The sequence below is a fragment of the Delphinapterus leucas genome, chromosome 8, assembly GCF_059928025.1.
Source record: "Delphinapterus leucas isolate spDelLeu-1000000601 "Yukka" chromosome 8, BTC_Dleu_Yukka2, whole genome shotgun sequence".
NCBI lineage: Eukaryota > Metazoa > Chordata > Mammalia > Artiodactyla > Monodontidae > Delphinapterus > Delphinapterus leucas.
In genome coordinates, this window is record NC_143136.1 from 110,177,184 (window position 1) to 110,191,690 (window position 14,507).

Consider the following 14,507-nt stretch of genomic DNA (forward strand, 5'->3'; position numbering starts at 1 on the left):
ATTCACTGCCAGGCCCCACCCCGACTAAGCCTGTACAGAGTAGTCAGGACGCCTGACGACAGGGAGGCAAGGATGGGCCCAAGGATGGAGTTAAGTGAGCCAGACCCTCCAGGACAACTGTGAGGCCCAGAGAACATCAAGAGAGCACAGCAGGGTCCACTTGCTGACCACTGGCAGCAGAGCAGCAGCAGCTGGTGACCGTGGTGAGCTGTTCCTACTCACCAGTCACTGTCTAAGTGTGCAGCAATCTCCTCCTCTATTCCTCCAGCAACTTTAGCAGGAAAGTGCAGGCGGCCACAGCTGCAAAAGCTTATGGCCGTGGCTCAGCCTCACAGCTCCACGTTCAGGCAGTGGAGGGTGTAGCCCAGTGTCCTGGGGAGACGTACCCTGCAGGGTCCTGGCTGCAGCTGGGCTCCCCACTCCCTGGGCAAACTCTCAGAGAGCACCGGGACCCAAGGATCAGGCAGGCACCAGTTGAACTCCAAGCTAGCTCTCACCCGGCTCCCAGGGCCCCAGCACCTCCACCCCAGGGAGCATCCATCCCCACCAGCTCTGAGGCCCCTCCCTCAGAAGTGAGCGGCTGAGCCCCTCTCTGACCGCACAGACACTCCACCCTCTGCTGTCTTATGCTTGTCAGGGAAGGACCATTTACCATGATGCGAAGAAGTTTTCAGTCAAGCTGCCATCCTTCAACAGTATTTATGAGGTTGCCACAAGGTGATACAGAAATATCCACAAATATGAAACGGCCTGCCTCCCGATACCTATATTTTATAGTAAGCTGTGGATGCAGACAGTTTTGGCTACACAGAAAAATGACTCTGACCTGATTATCAAACTCGTGAAGCAACTTTTCCACATTTATCCACAGAGGGAGCCTCAAAGGTACTCCCACAAAAGGCTCTCTACAGTCTTTGAATCCACCCCGTGGCATCCAACCCCACGTGTCGTGCCTGCCCCACGAGTGGCCCTCCCATGTCCCCAGGCAGCCCATTCCACTGGGCCCAGCAGAGAGGAAGGGGGAAGGGGAAGAGGATGAGGGCAGAGCAGGCCAATGTGGGTCAACCAAGGGCACTGGCCTTCCGCCCCAAATGTGGTGCTGCCTGTTCTGGTGCCCGAATGGTGCCCGGAGGCACGGGGAGAAGTGATGCTCACGTGGCTCAACTGGGGATTGGCTGGCAGCCTGCCCGTGGGGCCCGCAGTGCTCTGGGCACTTTCAGCGGCGGACTTCTTCTCCATATGAAGATTTAAAAGGAAGCACCACATATGAAACAGGAATGAGCAGCACGGATCTGGATAAAGTGGGTGTGGCGGTTCGGGGTGCCAGCAGGGGGACCCCTAAGTCTCTCTGCTCCTGCCTCTTCCCGCAGGCCTGCTGTCCGCTAAAGCGCTGTCTGGGGCTCTGTGAACTGGGCAGCCTAAGGCCTGTCCCAGGAATGCAGCTGCATCCCTCGTGGGAGGTGATGGCACGGGTGCCGTCCACAGAGACACACAGAGGCACCTGCTTGGCTTTGACTCCTGGGACACTGTGGCTGGCACCAAGGGCCCCCCACCCCGGAGGCAGACTTCAGTCCAGCCCCCCTATGTCGCTGAGGCCTGCTGGCACCATAGGGACGGACCGGGGTCCCGTTTTTCAAAGAGGTCCGTTTTGTTTAAGGATTTAAAAGCAGAAATGTAATCTCCCATCGCGACATTTTTATAATCTCTGAATTGAGTTCAGCTCCTTTGTCTCTCCCACCCTTGTCACACAACACGCCTCGTGAAGAAGGGAGACGGCAGAGGCCTCGCTGTTGGTGCAGCAAGGAGGTCTCAAGACAGGGGCTCCGGCCCTGGGCACATAGCGCTGTCCGTGCCAGGGCCTCACCTGACCTGGGGGCCTCCTCCAGCCTTGGCCTCAGTTATAACAGCCTGCAAAAAAAAACCTCGTGCCAAGATGAAGGGGAAACATATGGAGGCCAAAGGAGCCTTAGCCTTGCAGGGAAACAAATTCCAGTCACTTTTCCTCTTTCCTTTGGCCAGAAGGAAGCCCCTGGACAGGCCCTATGGTGTGTGCGCTGTGTGTGGAGCCCCTCACACTGGTCCATCTTATTTCCCATGCCCACAGGTCTTATTTGCTTGTTTGTTGTTACCACTGGGCTGGAAAACCTCTTGGTAAGGAGCCTTGGATGGTTCCAGCATGTGAGGACAGGCAAAGCCCCGCGATGGCTTTGGGATGGGTGGGGCTGGGTATTGGGAGAGAGGGGCGCGCCATCCCTGTGGCAGGCTGCCCGGAGAGCAGGGCTTGGTCAGGACCTGTCAAAGCAGGAGAGGCCATGGGAAGACCCCTGCAGAGAAGGGGTCAGCTCCCAGGTCTCCATACAGGACTGGACTCCCCTCGGGCAAGGTGGCCCAGCAGGGGTATGGCTTCTCCACTTCTCACCACCTGCTGCCCCGTGGCCCCGTCCAGAACCCTGTACGATCCCCAGCAAGAGCTGGGCAGCCGCTCAGCTGCTCACACCAGCCCACCCCATGCAAAGAAGTACAATAGCGCCACGTCCCAGGACTGGTTCCTCCTTCTGACCTCCCGTCCCGCTACAGCCCCTGCGCCTCGAACCTCATCGTTCCAGCCCCGACCACCGCCGGGGCTCCGCTCTCCCCATCCCAGCGGGAGCAAGCTCCTCCCATCTGTGGGCCTGAGGATGCACAGGACACGCCCCCGGAGGCCACCACGGCGGGGTGGGGGTGGGCGGCGCGGCATTTTGGCCCTCGGGGCAGGGGGAGGGGGAGGCAGGAAGCACCAGAGCGGGGCCGGCAGGAGGAGATGGGGAAGAGATACCCCTACCCTCCCTCCTCGCACCATCACGCCTGTCTGGGTCCCTCCCTGGCCAAACCCACCTGGAAGCCAACAGGCAAGGGCGCCCGGGGTGTGTGCAGAGGCCACCCTCCCAGGCCCGGCGTGGGGCACAGAGGGGACAGGAGGGATCACGATGAAGGGAAAGGGAAACAGCCTCCCCAGAAGAGCAGTCCCTTCCTGGGACCTGCCGCCTCTCATAAAGCTCAGAGGATTTATGATTCTCTACAAAAGGACTTCCGTTTATTCCTCACCATGACTCCACGGACGTGGTGTCATGATTTGCTTCTTAGAATAAATTAAACTGTGGCAGAGTGCCCAGGGGCTTACGCAGGGGCAACAGAGCCAGGAAACCAACCCATGGGGAGCACGGCCCCTTCTCTGAAGAGTGTGCACAGTGGGAACCCCACGTGGCGGCACAGGGGAGGCGGCCGCGGGACCCACCAGGGCTGCGCCTGGGGGAGGAGGGGGAGGGGCTCGCGGCAGGCCCCAGGCAGAAGCACGGACCCACACTGCAGAGTGGACTGGTGGCCCGGGGCCTGAGCAGCTTAACTCCCAGGACGTGGGTAACCCTGACCAAGGCCAACGCGATTCTCAGGACTGGAGTCCAGCCGCATTTTGCTCAATCATGCATTAAGGTCTGATGCATTTCCAAAGGGAAGGAATCAAAAGTCAACAGATATAGGAACCAAACGAGATCATCTCCACACAATGCTCCTTCTGTGCATGCCGGTTTGGCTGTGAGTGTGTGTGTGTGTGTGTGTGTGTGTGTGTGTGTCTACATGCACAGACACAGGCACCCGGCATGCGTGAATCTAAGCATGTATTTAATCACAGGGCACGCATACGTCCTTGTGTTGACGTGTGTGCGTATGACCCCCGCGTGTGTGCCATGCATTCATGTGGGCACTGCTGGTCCCTGTGCCTCACTCCGTTAATGTTTAGCCCCTCTGGCTTCTTCAGTGGAGAAGCTGGTCCATGAGCCTGTTGCTGCGCTGGAGGGCCTAGTTCCCAGTGGTGTCAAAGCTGAGACGTCAGCCCCAAACTACCAAAGGTCAGTCACATCTGGACAGCAGGCTGCATGTGGCAGCCTCGCCTGGACACTGCTCAGTGGGTGGAGGCAGAGGAAAACGTGGCCCTGCCGGTGCTCACGAGGCATCACCGTGCAGGAGCTCAAGTGACATGAAAACCTGCAGAAGCCGCAGCATCCTGCCACAGGACAGCGCAAGTGCAAAGCAGACGCCTCTCAGGGCAGGGGCCTGAGATCGACCCTGGCCCATCATCTCTCGCTGCGTGAACCCAGGCAAGTGGCTGAGTCTCAGCTGTACAGCCACCAGGAGCAAATGAGAGGGGGCAGGAAGAACCCCAGGCCCCGGGCAGACACTGACATTTCTCCCTCCCCCACAGCAGATGTGTCCAGACCACAGACCCGAGAGCCCCCAGAGGTAACCCAGTGGTGACATCGCGTTTCTCCCAAGATTGTTGAGCAGCTTGGAGGAGTCTGGGCAGGATGGCTCAGTCAGACGGCAACAGTCTTGGGTGTCAAATCTGGCCGCACATCTGCCACTTGAAGTTACACAACCTCGAGCAAAGTGTGCTGCTCTCTGCGCCTCGATTCCTCACCACAAAACGCGGGGCAACAAGCAGGATTTTCCAAAGGTGACCCTGGGCAGTGAGCCAGGGGGCACCAGGTACCCAGATCCCCGTGGGAGGGGATTAGCCCCGCTCAGCTTCCTGCCAGGCTGCAGTTTCCAGGTGGTGGTATTCCCAGACAGCTCCTGTCAACAGCTAGCAGCCCAGCCCAGACCACGCGGTGGTGGTGCCAAGCGTGTCTGCTCACACCCACGGAGAAGGCTGCTCTCACGCTTGCCCTACAGGAGGGACATCGGCAGGGCAGGGCTCCCTCCACTGAAACACAACAGCACCTGGCCTTGGAACCTGCCCCGATGGAGAAATGGGAAGATCAGTGGACCCAGGCCTCCTCTTTTCTGGCTTCTCTTCTATTCTCTTCCCTGCCTATGTGAATGCCCCCAGCCAGGCGCATCCCTTAATCCCTATGGAGTGACATTGTAAACTGGCCCAACCCAGGCAAGCGGCCTCTGCAGTGAGAGCAGAGTGTGCTGAGGCCAGGGCAGCGATGGCCAGGGCAGGTCCTCACAGCAGGGGCTGTGCTCCATCAGTCAGTCAACAAACGCTCAGGCACTATCTGTGATGCGTCAGGCCTATCTAGGGAAAGTGCCCGGCAGGGCATGAAACCGACAAACTCTTGGCCCTCAGGGAGTTTACCTTCCAGTGAGATTGAACAGGCGATAAATTAAAAATTAAGCATGTTAAAAGGTCTTTCCTACCGAGAAAATATACGGCAGGGAACACTGGCACAGGAAGGGGTTCAGATGTAAACACCCATCTATCACTGGGGCCTTCTGTGGACTCATCTCGGTGAAATGATATTTTGGGGAGTCCTGCATTTGCTATTGGCCTGCATGTCCAGCTGGCCAGAGCACAGCTCCCATAGCTTCAGATTAAGAGAACTGGGAAAAACAGGAACTCAGCTGATTCTACACTTAGACAAATGCCAAAGAATGACTCTTTCTCATAGGAATCTTCTAATTTGGTAGCACACTGAAGCAACCTGATGCCCCAGTATCCCCCTTTCCATTTGTAAGTCAGCATCCTAAACAGTGCTGCTTTGGTGAGCAGGTGACTAATGCACTTGAAATGCATTCTCCCGCACGCCCATAATTTGATTTACTATTTCAATTAATCTTGACTCTTCCTCTTCCAAGATTTATGTGGCTGCTTTTCTTTTTAAGACGTAAAAGGTCAACCAGATTTTAATGACAGTTTAGAAGACTGTACATCTAAGAAGTTGCCACATTACAAAATTTTTGAATCTCAGTGGTAGTTTGTCATAAAATGTGTATGACCCGTGAATTAATTTATAGGATTAAAAAATAGAACAGGGCTTCCCTGGTGGCACAGTGGTTGAGAGTCCGCCTGCCGATGCAGGGGACATGGGTTCATGCCCCGGTCCGGGAGGATCCCACATGCCGGGGAGCGGCTGGGCCTGTGAACCATGGCCACTGAGCCTGCGCGTCCAGAGCTTGTGCTCTGCAACGGGAGAGGCCACAGCAGTGAGAGGCCCGCGTACCTCAAAAATAAATAAATAAATAAAAAATAGAACAAACTATTAAATTTTATGGGTTTGCTTACAACTGCTTCCAGAAAGTGAGCCACGTAGAAAGAGCCTGTTGTTACCACAACATGAAGGGGGAAACTGAATAGCTCTTCCTGTACATCCTTTGATATTCCAAGGATTAAGACTTTAAACATATATTGGCAACTATTGCAAATGTAAATATCTACAAATCAATCACTGTGAAGCAGGTTCCTTTTGTTGGAGTATTTTCATATATTTCTTTTTTCTTTAACATCTTTATTGGAGTACAATTGCTTTACAATGGTGTGTCAGTTTCTGCTTTACAACAAAGTGAATCAGTTATACATATACATATGTTCCCATATCTCTTCCCTCTTGCGTCTCCCTCCCTCCCACCCTCCCTATCCCACCCCTCTAAGTGGTCACAAAGCACCGAGCTGATCTCCCTGTGCTATGCGGCTGCTTCCCACTAGCTATGTACCTTACGTTTGGTAGTGTATATATGTCCATGTATGTGGCTGCTTTTTAAGCAATTCATCTCTGGAGCTTAAATGAGCACAAGCATAAACATCATTTGATTTATCTGTTTTCTTTGTAGATGATTCCACAGCCCTGAAGCGTCTCTCAGTCCCCTTGATGGGCCAGCAGAAGGGCTCCCCAACCCAGCCACGGGGTGATGGCCGGTCCCTAACTGCATGGCCAGTGAGAGCACCCATCATGTTGTGTCTTGCCCACTTGGAGAGGCCATAATTTCAGACACCCAGGTGAAAGAAAAACAGGCCTCTCTCCCACAGAAGAGAGTGCTGAACCTGGGCAGCCAGGAAATGGGGGCAGAAGGCGGCCGAGGGAGCAGGCCACTGGTAGCCCTGCCGGCATAGGCGTGTCAGCCATGGTTCTGACTTAAGCGCGGCTCGAAGGCTTGTTCTGTGTTCCCTGGGAAAAGCACTGGAAAGCCCCACCACAACCCCTCTCTGGATCCTGGCAGGGAGGTTCCACGAAGGTTAAGGAAGACAGTCACGTGCCTTCCTCCCAGCCTGGTGAGGAGAGCTGGGAGGACACTGCAGACAAGGTGGGAAACCAGCCATGTGACCGGCCAACAGTGTGGAGATGCTTGGCGAAAAGAGCAGGGCACCCGGGCACTGTGGTGGAGAGAGCGCTCAGGCACAAACCCGCAGTCTCCGGGGCTACGTCCCTCTCCTCCCCTCCCAGCCCTGCCCTTCCCTGCCCTGCCATCCCCTGCCTTGCCCTGCCCTGCCTTGCCTCCCCTGCCCTGCCTTGCCTGCCTCCACTGGTACTATTGCTCTGCCCCCAGCATGCCCCCCCACTTGACCCTGCCCCCAACGGGTCCCCGTCCCAGACCCAACAGCTCACTGGCCTTCCCTTCAGTCACCCTCTCCACTCCCTTCACATCCTTCAGTGGGTCCTCTGGGCCTCAGATAAAATCTAGAGTCTTCTGTTGGCCTCCGATGGCCTCCCTGATCTTCTCTACTCTCACTCTCCATCCACACCTGGAGGTCCATCCTCACTCAGGGTTGTGCAGTCCCCAGGCTCAGGTGAGAAAACTCTCCCCACCTCTCCTGTGCCTGAACAATTCAGACTCACACTCCAGGTCTGACCTTACTTAGTCATGACCACCTTTCGCAACCGTCTCCTGATCCTGGGTCTCCCCTGGTGCTCAGCACTCCCTTGGGCTTACGCATCAGAGCCTTTCTTGTCTGGTCCTGGACTCTGCTTACTACTCTCTCTCTCTCCACTACCAGGCCGTGAGCTCCTTTAGTAGAGAGACAGTGCCTCCTTTCTGCCACAGTCAGGCACGTGGCCAGCATGCCACAGCTTGTGGAAGGAAGGGCTGGATAGATGGAGGGATGGATGGATAATATATTATAAACCACAAAAGTTTAAAGAGATGGGCCCAGTTACTCACTCTCAGGAAACTAAGTGTTTGAGTCTCAATGATCGAAAAAGTGAAACATCGTTTTATGTATTATATGCTAGGAGATAACAAGTTCTTTTTCAAGCTCTACCGCTGTCTTGCTTGTTGATCTTGACCAAGCCACTTCCCCACTCAGTCTCCACACATGAACAGAATACACTGATTTCCAGGTCCTATAAGATGGTGGACTAGAATAATCCCAAAACCCTTCTAATACAAAAATCAAGAAATATTAGATTAAGTATAACAATTTTTAAATGCATAACTGGGCTCATAAGAAATAAATGAAAATCTTTACATCTCAGAAACAAAAGGAGAACTAAAAAACTGCACCCTGAAGTATATAAGCTGATGCAGTGACTGTTGGATTAGTGGGTTAAGAGGTTTTTAGATCCAGCTAATTAGATAGGCTAAAGTCTTTATATCTACACAGGACTCAAAAATATGGAGATGATGTAATTCTTTTAAAGTATAGAATTTTGAAAGGTATGCAAATAGAACTTCCTGAAATGAAAAATATATTAATTCAAATCAAAAATCCAAAAAGACAGGTTCAATAGCAAACTAGATATATTTGAAGAGAAAAGTAGTAAACTGGAGAAAGTAAGAACGAAGATCAAAAGATGGCAAGTATGACAAAGAGGTTAAGAAACGTGGGGTAGAGAATGTGAAGGTCCAACATCCGCTGAACAGAAGTTCCAGGGGAGAGAACAGACAGAATGGAGGAGACACAATTTTTGAAAAGAAAGTGGCTGAGAATTTTCTCAAATTTTTTAAAAATATGAATCTTCAAAAAGGAACCCTCCTACACTGTTGGTAGGAATGTAAATTGGTACAGCCACTATGGAGAACAGTATGGAGGTTCCTTAAAAAACTAAAAATAGTTTCCATATGATCCTACAATCCCACTCCTGGGCATATATCTGGAGAAAACTCTCATTCAAAAAGATACATGCATCCAAATATTCTTAGTAGCACTGTTTACAATAGCCAAGACATGGAAGCAACCTAACTTCCATCAACAGATGAATGGATAAAGAGGTTGTGGTATATATATATATAGTGGGATATTAGCCATAAAAAAGAATGAAATAATGCCATTTGCAGAAACATGGATGGACCTAGAGATTATCATACTAAGTGAAGTAAGCCAGACAGAGAAAGACAAATATGCTAGAATATGCTATTGCTTATATGTGGAATCTTAAAAAAAATATGATGCAAATGAACTTATATACAAAACAGAAACAGACTCACAACATAGAAAATAAACTTATGCTTACCACAGGGGAAAGGGGGGAGGGATAAATTGGGAATTTAGCATTAACATATACACACTACTATATATAAAATAGATAACCAACAAGGACCTACTGTATAGCACAGGGAACTATACTTGATATTTGGTAATAACCTATAAGGGAAAAGCATCTGAAAAAGAATAGATGTATATGTATGTATAACTGAATCACTTTGCTGTACACCTGAAACTAACAAAACATTGTAAATCAACTACACTTCAATGAAAAATAGACAAATATAAATAAAGGAATCTTCAGAATTTTGTTAGTAATCTATCTATAGAATGCTCTATAAATATCAATTAAGTCCATCTGGTCTAATGTGTCATTTAAGGCCTGTGTTTCCTTATTGATTTTCTGTCTGGATGATCTGTCCTTGATGAAAGTGGGGTGTTAAAGTCCCCCACTATTTTTGTGTTACTGTCTATTTCTCCCTTTATGGCTGTTAGTATTTGCCTTATATATTGAGGTGCTCCTATGTTGGATGCATATATATGTACAATTGTTTTATGTTCCTCTTGATGGATTGATCCCTTGATCATTATGTAGTGTCCTCCTTTGTCTCTTGTAACAGTCTTTATTTTAAAGTCTATTTTGTCTGATATGAGTATTGCTACTCCAGCTTTCTTTCAATTTCCATTTGCATGGAATACATTTTTCCATCCCCTCACTTTCAGTCTTTATGTGTCCCTAGGTGTGAAGTGGGTCTCTTATAGACAGCATATATACAGGTCTTATCTTTGTATCCATTCAGCCAGTCTATATCTTTTGTTTGGAGCATTTAATATGTTTACATTTAAGGTACTTGTCAATATGTATGTACCTATTGCCATTTTCTTAATTGTTTTGGATTCTGCTGATAACATCTTATGTTCATTCATCTATATGGGTTTCATCATTTTCCTCTTCCCCTCCTTTTTTGTCTCAAATTATTCCTTTTTACGTTGTGAGTTTGTTACAAAATTGAAATAGCTATAGTTATTTTTTCTGCTTTTTTTTCCCTTTAGTTTTTATGCTATAATAAAGTGTTTAAAAAACCTATTCTGCTAAAGAGTTGCAATGTTCTGATGCTATTTATCACCTTACTCAAAGTTTTGTGTACTTTTGCCTTTTCATCCCTCATAGAAGAGTTCCTTTCAACATTTCTTGTAAGACAAGTCTAGTGTTGATGAACTCCCTCAGTTTCTGTTTGTCTCAAGCCTTTATTTCACCTCCATATCTAAAGGAAAACTTTGCTGGATAGAGTATTCTTGGATGACAGTTTTTATCTTTCAGTATTTTGAGAATGTCATTCCACTTCCTCCTGGCCTGTAAAGTTTCTGCTGAGAAATCTGCTGATGACCTAATGGGGGTTCCTTTGTAGGCCACCATCCCTTGGTCCCTGGCTGCCTTTAAAATTCTTTCTTTGTAATTGACTTTTGATACTTTTAATATATCTTAGAGAAGGTCTTTTTGCATTGAGGTAATTAGGTGTTTTCTTAGCTTCATGGACTTGTATATCTAGTTCCTTCCTCAGGTTTGGGAAGTCCTCAGCTATTATTTCTTTAAATAAACTATCTCCTTCCCTCTCCCTCTCTCTCTTTCTGGGGTGTCCATTACCATAATGTTACCCTTCCTAAAAGAGTTTGATAGCACTTGTAGAATTTTCTCATTTTAGGGGGGGGTCTTAATTCTCTTTCCTTTTCTGCTTGCATCATTTCTAGATTTCTATCTTTGAGCTCAGCTAATTATCTCTTCCATAAGGTCTGCTCTGTTTCTAGTGCTTTCTAATATATTCTTCATCTTGCTTATTGAGAGTTTCAGCTCCAGAATTTCTGTTTTGTTCTTTTTTAGAGTTTCAGAGTCTTTGGTAAACTATTCCTTCTGTTAATTAATTTTACTCCTGAGCTCATGGGCTATCTTTCTGGTTTTTTGGTAGCTCATTGACAACTATGACAGCTTCATGACAGCTGTTTTGAATTCTCTAACAGTTTTATCGCAGTATTCCATGACTTTAAGTTTGATTTATGAAGAATTGTCAATTTCTTTTTGTTGTATAGTGTTCCTGTGGTTCTTTGTGGTGCTTGGTGAGTTGTCTGCCAGCACATCTGAAGTAGTGAACATCTTTCTTCTTTAGATAAAGCTTTTTTTTTAACTTGATTCTAAGGATTCAACAGGTTAGAAATTAGAGGCCTTTCTTTTGTTTTGTAGTAGGTGGTGCTGTAGCACACGGTTTTGGTTTCTCTTACCTGAGCCACCTCTGCTTATAATTGAGAGTCGCACTTTCCAGCTCTCCACCATCTGGGTCAGAGGTGTCACAGAGAGCCTTCATCACTGCTTGTTGCTCTGGGGTAATTGGTGCCTTGCCACTGCCAGTGTTGCTGGTGTCACTGCCTGGGGCACCAAGACAGTAGGCTCTTCCACCACATCCATGATCTCCTGGGTCACAGGCTCCACCTCCATGAGGGGAGAGGGAGCGTGGGAGGGTAGCCCGAGTCATAGGAGCCTCTGCTGTGTCAAGTGTTGTCAGGTTCACAGGTTCCACCACTGGGGGTGGGGGTGCTGAAGGGATAGGGTCCCAGGCCCAACTGCTGCTGTTACCCAGTTACCAAAGCTGCAAGTGCTACTGCAGCCAGGAGGCCAGAGTCCTGTGCAACCACCTCCCCTGCTCCTCCTGGGTTCCTTAGGACTGTGGTTCAGCAACCATAGCCAGGGGACCAGGATTGCAGGTACCACCTCCACTGTTCCCTGATTCCACTTCCTCTATGTGTTCCAATCCACCCACCTTTAGATGTACAGATGTGTGAAATTCTCTGGCATCCTGGTGTGTTGGGCAGAGGCACCTATGACTTATGAGTTATGTATGTTTTACTGCCTATAGATTGAAGGGGGAGAGACAAAGTGAGCATCTTACTATGCCATGATGCTGATGTAACTCCTCCCAAATGTAATTTTCTATATTCAGTGAAACTATCCTTCAGGAACAAAGTGGAAATAAAGGTATTTGTAAATGAAAGAAAGCTAAAATAATTTGTCATTAACAGACCTAAACTTAAAGATAGACTAAAGGTAGTACTTCAAACATCAAAAAAATGATCAAAGAAGAAGTAAAAAAGAAAAACAGTAAGAGCAGAAATATAAATATATACAATAGATTATACTTCTCTCTAAAGAACTTATAAATCATACTTGATGACTAAAACAGAAATGATCTGATATCAAAAACAACAATTTTTTAAATAGGGAAGCTAAATAGAACTAAAAGGAAGTAAGGATGTAAACTTATGATCTATAGGTATTAACATTTTACCACTTCAAGTGAAACATACTTCCTTACTTCCATTTAGTTTCATTTATCTTTATATATGTGTGTGTACATACATATTTGTGTGTATTTAGAAAAGTCACTAAATGATGGTCAGCCCTCAACAAGATAAACTCAGCAATCCTTAATGAGTGGAGGGATCAAATTTCCAGAGTAAACACATTATAATATTCAGAATGCCCAACTCTCAACAACAACAAAATTACAAACCAAACAGAGGAATAGTCCATTCACAGGAAAGTAAGTATTTGACAGAAACCATCCCTGAGGAAGCCCAGACATTGGAAATATTAGTCAAAGACATTAAATAAACTGTCTTAAATATGCTCAGTCACTTAAAGGAAACCATGGAAAAGAACTAAAGGAAATCAGTAAAACTATGTGAGCAAAATGAGAATATAAATAAAGAGATAAAATTATAAAAAGGAATCAAACCAAAATTCTGGAAATGAAATTCACTAGAGGTATTCAACAGCAGATTTGAGCAGGCAGAAGAAAGGACTGATGAACCTGGAGATAAGGCAACTGAAATTATCCAGTCTATGGAACAGAAAGAAAAAAGAATGGAGAACAGTTAATAAGCCTGAGGGACTTGTAGAACACCATCAAAAATACCAACATATGCATAATAGAATTCTAAGAGAACAGAAAGGAACAAAAAGGGACAGAAAGAATTCTTAGGAAATAATGGCCAAAAATTTCCCAAAGCTGATGGAACACATGCATATACACATTCAAGATGCTCAACAAATACCAAGTTGGATAAGACATCCACACCAATACACATTATAGTAAATTATCAGAGCCCAAACATAGAGAATATTTACTGCAACAAGAGAAAACAGACTCATCATGTACAAGAGATTTTCAATAAGATTAACAGCTGATTTTTCCATCAGTACCATGGAAGCCAGAAGACGTGGTATGGCATATTTAAAGTCCTGAAAGAAAAGAACTGTCAACCAATAATTCTATATCCAGCAAAACCATCTTTTAAAAATGAAAGAAATTAAGGTATTTCCAGATTAACAAAAGCTGAGGGAGTGAATTACCAGTAGAACTACCCTATAAGAGATGCTAAGGGAGTCCTTCATGCCGAAATGAAAAAACCCTAGACATTAACTCAAAGTTAGAAAAAATAAAGAACAATGACAAAGGTGACTACATAGGTAAATATAAAGGCTGATATTATTGTTTTTAGGTTTGTAACACCTCTTTTTTTCCTAAATGATTTAAAAGACAAATACATAAAGCAATAATTATAAATCAATGTCAATGGGAAAATGATGTATAAAGATGTAATCTGTGACAATAATGATATAGAGGGTGAAGGATGGAAAGGTATATAAGCAGAGTATTTCTATATTGTTGATGCTAAGCTGATATTATTCAAACAAAATGTGTTTAATTGAAACAATTGTTAATTGCAATCCCCAAGATAACCACTTAAAAATAACTAAAAATTATATAGAAAAGTAAAAGAAAGAAGGGAATCAAAATGTACACTACAAAAAAAATCAACTAAACACACACAAACACACAAAACCAATGGAGGAAAAAAATATATGTAAGACACGGAGAAAACAAATAGGCAAATGGCAGAAGTAAATCCTTCATTAAAGTAAATTACTTTAAGTATAAGTAAACTCTCCTATTAGAAGGCAGAGATTGGCCCCCCCCTTGGGGGCAGTGCCAGCTATTCCCAGACTGGAAAGGGGCCATGCAGTGGGCACAGAAGGAACTCGGACCACACACAAGTCTGGCATTGTGAAGACTAAGCCCCCATGTGGGTAGTCCTCAGGAAGGGGGGCCCCCAAAGAGATCTTATCAAGCAGCTTTCTTCAAATTTCCTCAGGGTGCCTCAATGTCCTGTTGGGCTCTTTTCTCTGGCGGCTTCCCCTTGCAAGTGATAGGGAGAAAGTTGAGACATAAACAATGGAAGGTCATTCGTTCAGCACCTCCCATCCCCCAGGTGCCAC